This window comes from Miscanthus floridulus, chromosome 8, assembly GCF_019320115.1.
Source record: "Miscanthus floridulus cultivar M001 chromosome 8, ASM1932011v1, whole genome shotgun sequence".
NCBI classification, from domain to species: Eukaryota; Viridiplantae; Streptophyta; class Magnoliopsida; order Poales; family Poaceae; genus Miscanthus; species Miscanthus floridulus.
This window is the reverse complement of record NC_089587.1, coordinates 192,685,379-192,692,453: the sequence shown is the minus strand read 5'-3', so window position 1 is coordinate 192,692,453 and position 7,075 is coordinate 192,685,379. Positions and strand designations below refer to the sequence as shown.

The window sequence follows — 7,075 nt, the reverse complement described above, 5'->3', positions numbered from 1 at the left end:
GCCGCCCCTACAGTTAAATTCTGTAGTAGTGATGGTGTACGAGAAGTAGTGGTACAAATATGCATAGGATGGATAAATGATGATGTTGGCGGTGATTGTGTTAGTACTAGTTGTTGTTGTGTTAGTAGATGTAATTGCTTCCCTTGATATATATGTGTTTAGCGGCCATCGTGCCGTTGGTTCATTGCAGGTTTTGAGAATCTCACCGTTGCTTATTGATTTTTACATACCTTTGCCTTACTTTAACATTGGGGGTCAAATGTTGTAGGCCCAACTGCTAGAAGAAAGGAGGCTTCGCGAGGAGATGGAAGCGAGGGCGGTGGAAGAGCGGGAGGCCCAACGACAGAGGATAGAGGAGCTGGTGGGGTTCGTGTCCACTCTTGGCGCCGCTATGGGGCGGACCATGCCAGCTAGCCTAGTCTTGCCACTTCCTCAAGCAGCTACTCCTGTGAGTACCAATATATTACTTATTATGTTCCAACCTGACATAGGGCACATTAGAAAAAATATGCAATCTCAAACATACAATATGGTGTTGGTGGTGACGGCGGTTGTTGTTGTGGTGTGGTCGTGGCAGTTGTGGTGTTCGGGTGGCGGTGGTGTTGGTGGCGGTGTATTGATATGTATGTTCTTGACGGTCATCGTGCCGTTTGTTTTCTTGCAGGGTTTGGAAACCTCTCCGTGCAGGGGAGGTTCTGCCGAAATTTTTTATTGACGGTATCCTTTTCATTTTTTTCAGCATCAATCGGGCGTGGCATCGAATCAAATTGGAGGGTCGCCGGCTTCACAGATTGGAGCGTCGCCGGCACCACAGCTTGAGCCGAATCAAGTGGAAGGGTCGCCGGCTTCACAGATTGGAGCGTCGCCGGCACCACAGCTTGAGCCAAATCAAGTGGAAGGGTCGCCTGGAGCATCAAACCACGGGCCTCTTCACCCTTGACAATCGTCGTGATCAGCTTGTTGTGAACTTTGTTAAGAAATTTGGTTGTGCACTTATGAACTTGTGAACTTGTGGCACATTTGGACTTTTGGTATGAACATGTGATATATGTGAACATGTGGTTCTTATTTATGATTCATGTGATATATTTGTGGTGTTTGAATATGATTTATATTTGTGTCACAAATGGAATAATCAAAAAAAAATTCAGATTCTGGTTACTTTGCCTAGTGTCAGGGGTCTGACACTAGGCAAAGGGGCCACACGTGGCACACCTGGGGACAGGCTTTGTCTAGTGTCAGGAAACTGACACTAGGCAAAGTAGGCAGTTTGCCTAGTGTCGGAGGCCTGACACTAGGCAAAGCTTGGCATATTTGCCTAGTGTAGGCGGCCTGACACTAGGCGAAGCTTGACATATTTGTCTAGTGTCGGACGCCTGGCACTAGGCAAACCTTGCATACTTTGCCGAGTGTCAGACCTTCGACACTAGGCAAAACGTCCGTTATGATTTTCACCGTCAGTGGAATACTTTTGCCGAGTGGTGTCCTTGACACTAGGCAAACACTTTGCCGAGTGTCCGAGGTTTGACACTCGGCAAAGTGCTCTTTGCCTAGTCCGCCTCTGCCGACCCTTGTTTGCCTAGTGTGACACTAGGCAAACTGTTTGCCTAGTGTTTCTGGGCCTTTGCCTAGTGCCTGCGGCACTAGGCAAATCGCGCGATTCCAGTAGTGCATGTCTCAGCTAGGTGGTGCCCCGCTTGCTACTCAAGGAGACGAACATGTACTTCAAATAACTTGTGGCCTAGGGGTTTAACTACGTGCCCCGCTTGCTACTCAAGGAGACAAATATGTATGTCAAATAACTTGTGGCCTAGGGGTTTAACTACGTAACATACAGATTCTTACTTATTCTTCCTATGCTATATTTGCAGGGTCCTAGTGACGCACCAGTTCCGCCGGGTGCCCCGCCAATGCGACCGCACCGACGTTGCGTTCACTCCAAACGTGCTGCCTTCACATCTGAAGAGGCAGAGGTGTCCGCAGAACCCATACACTCCTGGGACATAGGCCTTGGAGTTCCACTGATGTAGGAGCACATGGTGAACTGGACTTATGTAGTTGGTGAACTTGTATTTGAAGTCTTGTGGTGATGGTGAACTTTTATTTGAAGACTTATGTAGTTGGTGAACTTATGTAGTATGGAACTCGCCTTATTTCCTGTGTTGACGAACGTGTTTTAACTTCATTGATGAACTTAGCTTATTCCCTATAAACTTAGCTTTTTTTAGAATTTTTTTGTTCCCAGCCTTGCCGTGCGAGGCTCGTCGGCGCGGCCAAACTGCCTTGCCACGCCAGGCAGGTTGGCGCGGCAGAGGCTCGACGCGCCGTCTTAGGTGGTGTGGCACAGCTGTTTGGCCACGCCGAAGGGTCTGGCGCGGCAAGACCTGGCGCCAATTTTGTTTGCCTTGGTCGTTTTGGGAATTAATATATATATTTGAACTAAACCGTGCAAATTTAAAATAACATCATAGTTTTTGCGTTGATTTATAATTTTTGCATTGGCAACTTAATTGGAGGGGGCAACAAAGGCCTTCATGAAACCGCGAAGGCTTCGTATTGATTACGTTAAAACATGGTAGAAGAAAGTAAGATTACAATGACGAACACGTGGAAACTAACAATGGCATGTGACGACCTCTATATAAGCAGGGTAAAGAGGTTGCAAACTCAACCTAACATGCCTTAGGAAATTTAACCAAACAACGAGTACACAACATCACCATTGCAAATGACTAACGTTGGTTACTCCTAATAATGTTCCCACATAGCAAACTGAGTTGAACCTCCTCCACGGTATCCTCCCATTGTTGGTGGAGGTGGCGGTGGTGGAGGAGGCCCCTTCTTCTTGTGATAGGGGCACCGGCAATAGGGATCAATGCAAATAGGCTCCTTTGCACCACCATCATTGTCATTGTCTTCGTCTTCCTCCTCCCCTCCATGACAGATTTTGCAATCATGTTCAAGATCAAAGATACGTCGCTGTAGGTAGTAGATGTATTCTTGATGGGGATAAATAGGAGGGGGGTCGGCCAATCTAGTGAAGCCACAGTCGCCACCTTTGTTGGATGCCTGAAATCACGAACTCAGGTAAGCATGTAATGACAAGGATTTTTTTTTGAAAATACGAGTTCATGCAAAAATACCCATCCTATCGAGCAACGGAAAAAACAGCGGCCTCCATCCTTCTGGTCATTGCACATCTACACTAAGCAGTCCTCCCCGTGGTGGCATTTCGGCCACTCCTCTCTCTTGTTATCATATCCCCAGAGAGGATTTTCATGGGTGAAATCACTCTTCCCCTCAACTGGAAACTCCTCAAGTGGTTCTTCCTATTCATCTGGACCAAGAGAATCCTCCCACAATGGGACTACCCTTCCCCCCACCCCTTTCTCTCCCGGAGGATGCATCCTTTCCTCTCCCTAAGCCTCCAGACATCTCTATCACATTCATCTTGGGGTGCAAAAGCCTGAGAGAAGTTATATGTATATATAGGCCAGGCATCTAAGTTGAGTGAAGCCTAACATTTTTTCTGTTGAACAGTACACAAGCGTGAAGTACATGTCGCAGCAGATCATTAAGTCGTGCAGTACATTGCATTAATTTTGAATGGACAAAATAATTTAAAGAGCAGTACAATGCAATTTATTGCCACCGAAAAGGCTATGTTCATTTGACAACATGCTGAAAAGGCTACACTGCTGAGTACGTGTCTACAATAAATGAGTCTAAAAAGGCTACCTTGGTACACCGTATGTCATCTAAAAAGGCTACGATGAAATACTGAGATAAATAGTTCTAGTACGCGAAATTGAAGTACATGAGCACACTTAAAAGTGCGCTACATGGCTATAGTACATCAGTACTTAAAGTGCAATACATGACAACACAATGAAAAGTCCACCACATAAATGGTTATGAGAACTACATCAATCTGAAAGATGCAATACATGATAACACACTGAAAAGTCCAGTACATAACAACATTGTTCATTACTAAACCATTCAACTACAAAATCTAACAGACTACCGAGTGCAACGAGGCCGCTTTCCCTTCCTCAAAGTATCAGGATTCTCCTCCATTGCTGATTTCGCACGGCGAACACGCTCAAGCTTCTTCTCCCACTCCTCCGTGCGCTGAGCAGCTTACCTCCTTTCTGCCTCTTCTTTATGCTCCTTTTCTGCTGCCTCGTCTTTGCGTCTCTTCTCCAACAACTCCTTCCGCTCCACCTCCCAGTCCTTCATTTTCCGCAAATGCTCTTTGTGCTTCTCCTTGATCTCAGTGTCGATCCACTCCTCAAAATCACATAGTGGTGGAGGGTCCTGCAAAACATGCAAATGTTATGCACCTAATAAAACATACATGATTAATCAGGAAAAATAGTTCACAATATCAATTTCTCACCAACAACCCAATGTGGATTTGACGAGGGGTAGGGTCAGACAAGCAATTGTCACACATCCAATACCTCTGCTTATACGTTTCCTCTTCGTCAGAAATCGCTACCCTGCAACGATCACGGCAGTAGCACATCGGCACTGGAACACCACTAGGCAGTGGCAAACGGGTGAAGGCAGTTCCCACCACCGTCCTATTCCAAAAATAGAACCAATTTTGTTCTAAGAACCGAAAGCAATGAACTGTATAAATCAATCCTAGGGTTTCCATTTGTTGCATATTGATATACTAACGGCAAAATAGAACACGATGGATAGAGGTTACCTTGGTTTACTAGATTTACCACGCCTTGGCATCTCCCAATTGAAGTATTCAAAATCCAAAAGTGAAGAGTGGAGGGAGAGAGGGGGCGGCTGCGCTGAGGGGAGGGAGGGAGAGAGGGGGCATCGGACACCTGTGCGGCGGCGGTGGGCAGCGCGGCCGGATCTGGCAGCACCAGGTCGAGCGAGTGAAGAGGAGAAATGAGGGAGAGAGAGGGAGGGAGCTGAGCGCACCCCTATATCCATCCGAGCCGCGCCAGGAGGGGTGGCGTGGCTCTGCCGCGCCGAAGTTGGTGGCGCGGCAGAGCAGCCATGTCAGCGAGTCAGCGCTTGGCTGATTGCCTCGCTGGCAGGCCTGCCGCACCGCCATGCATGGCGCGGTAGCGTGGTTTCACCGCGCCATGCCTGTAATTCTCAGTGTAGCAAAATGCCTTGGGCGTGTGCATCACTGGAAGCAAATTACCAACCACAGGTGACTTTCCTTTAATGACTAAACCATGCTTCTAATTCTCAGTATAGCAAAATGCCAACTTGGAGTTATGTATTCCATTGGGCAGGCTTTCGGTTGTTATGACTTGTCCCCTATGACTAAACCATGCTTTCAGTGAAGATTCTGAAATTTTACCTTTTTGCATTTCATATGAATTGTGCCCTATGCTAGAAACTTTTACAATTTATCTGTAGCTTCAAATTGAAATATTGATGATTCCATTTTGTTTATCTATGCAATGTTACTGGATGTAACACTCATTGTTGACTTGTTTGATGATTAGAATGTTCTGTGGGTTTGATTATTATTTTGCTGCTAGACAGGGTCTGATGTATATAAGACCGTGGCATCAAGATTTTTACTTTTTTTCTGTTTCGAAAAATTGTCATTAGAGACTCGAGTAGCCAAAATGAGTATCTGATGAGACTGACTCTCGTCACCACAAAACAAGTCTATGATGAAGGGTCATCAGAGACGTGCCTATTCAATATGCGTCGTTGATGTCTTAACATCAGTGATGTGCTTTTATGTGTCACTGATGTGTTCACATGAGAGACGTAATAAAAGTGATGCGTTTTTTTTCGCGTCTCTAATCTGCGTTTTTGACATAGTGCACCTCTGGAAACTCATTTTCAGAAACGGGTGTCTCTGGAAATGTTTTTCCAGAGGTGGTTGTTTGAGCTTGTCATAGCCATCCTGACATGAGGTCATTACTGATCATTTAATTTAATAGGAATGTGTGCATTGATAGTACCCAAATCGTCGTGCCCGATAATATCTCATGACACAATCAAGCGTAAATATATAAAGGATTTCATGGAGTCACTTGGTGCGAAAACATATTATCCATATATTTTCATGGCTAATGAATCCATATGATCATCTCCATGATCGACAAGAGCTTATAAGTAGTTACACACACGAAGGATCACATGCAGTGCCATGAATTAGTAACTAAGAGGACACAAGCAGTGATAAAATTAATTTCAAAATGATACAATAAACACTTAGTGATAATAAATTTTGTTCCGTGCATGCTGTCTTAGAGTGGCGCTTCCTGATCAGCAAAGGGAAGGCATGTCCATTCGCCCTGTTATATACGCATCAGCTGTCAAAGATTTTCTTGAGCTCATCAAATTTCATAGTCACGACAAGGAGAAATGAAATGACTGTAAATGTCATTGTTCCATACGTCGCATACGTGCAAGAGGTTGCCCAGATGTGTCTATCCCCGTCTCGCATCCCTGCATAAACCACGATGCGGACAGCATAGCTGAGGATGCTGCGCAGCCCACAGAGCAACAAGGCTTTGATCTGCCAGCTCAGTGATGCCGTGTGGCCTTCCATGCTGTACTTCGAATGGGTGAGCATGACTAGTGAGAACAACGGCATGAAGTAGCCTGACAGAAGATACCAGGACTGGTTGGCGTCTTGTTCCCTCCAGGCATTCGCAGACGTCCTACTACTGTCTGCTGGTGCAGTAGTGCTGCCACTAGTTGCTGGCTCATCCACGGCGTTCTCAGTGACACGATGGTTTCTCCACAAGAAGTAAATCACAACAACGACGATGATCACAAAGAACGCGAAGAAGACATTCATCCGCAGGATGTCCTCAGCTGGCACAACGCTAGCCAGGACGACGAACAGCAGTGCGACGTAGGGGAGAACGGGTTTGTATACCTTGGCCATACGGCGTCTTTCATCGTAGAACATAATGCAGTCTGGCACCGTGCAGAGGAGCACCTGGAGGAGTCCAAAGACAACGCCATAGAACAAGAAGAATTTAGGTACCACGGCCACGGGTCTGGTTGGAGGAGACATTCACGTAGCCGAGGACTGTACCAGATAGCCCTGCAAACGCCATGTACA

At 46.1% G+C, this 7,075-nt stretch overlaps 1 long non-coding RNA gene and 1 pseudogene across 1 annotated transcript; one reads left to right on the top strand and one right to left on the bottom strand.

The window, feature by feature from the left end:
- Positions 1–212: 212 nt before the first annotated feature.
- Positions 213–1,086, top strand: LOC136474392 (uncharacterized). The gene is made up of 2 exons (XR_010762915.1): positions 213–448; positions 740–1,086. It is a non-coding gene; the product is annotated as an uncharacterized lncRNA (long non-coding RNA).
- A 2,937-nt stretch (positions 1,087–4,023) lies between these two features.
- On the bottom strand, positions 4,024–4,752 carry LOC136474391 (uncharacterized; annotated as a pseudogene).
- Positions 4,753–7,075: the final 2,323 nt, after the last annotated feature.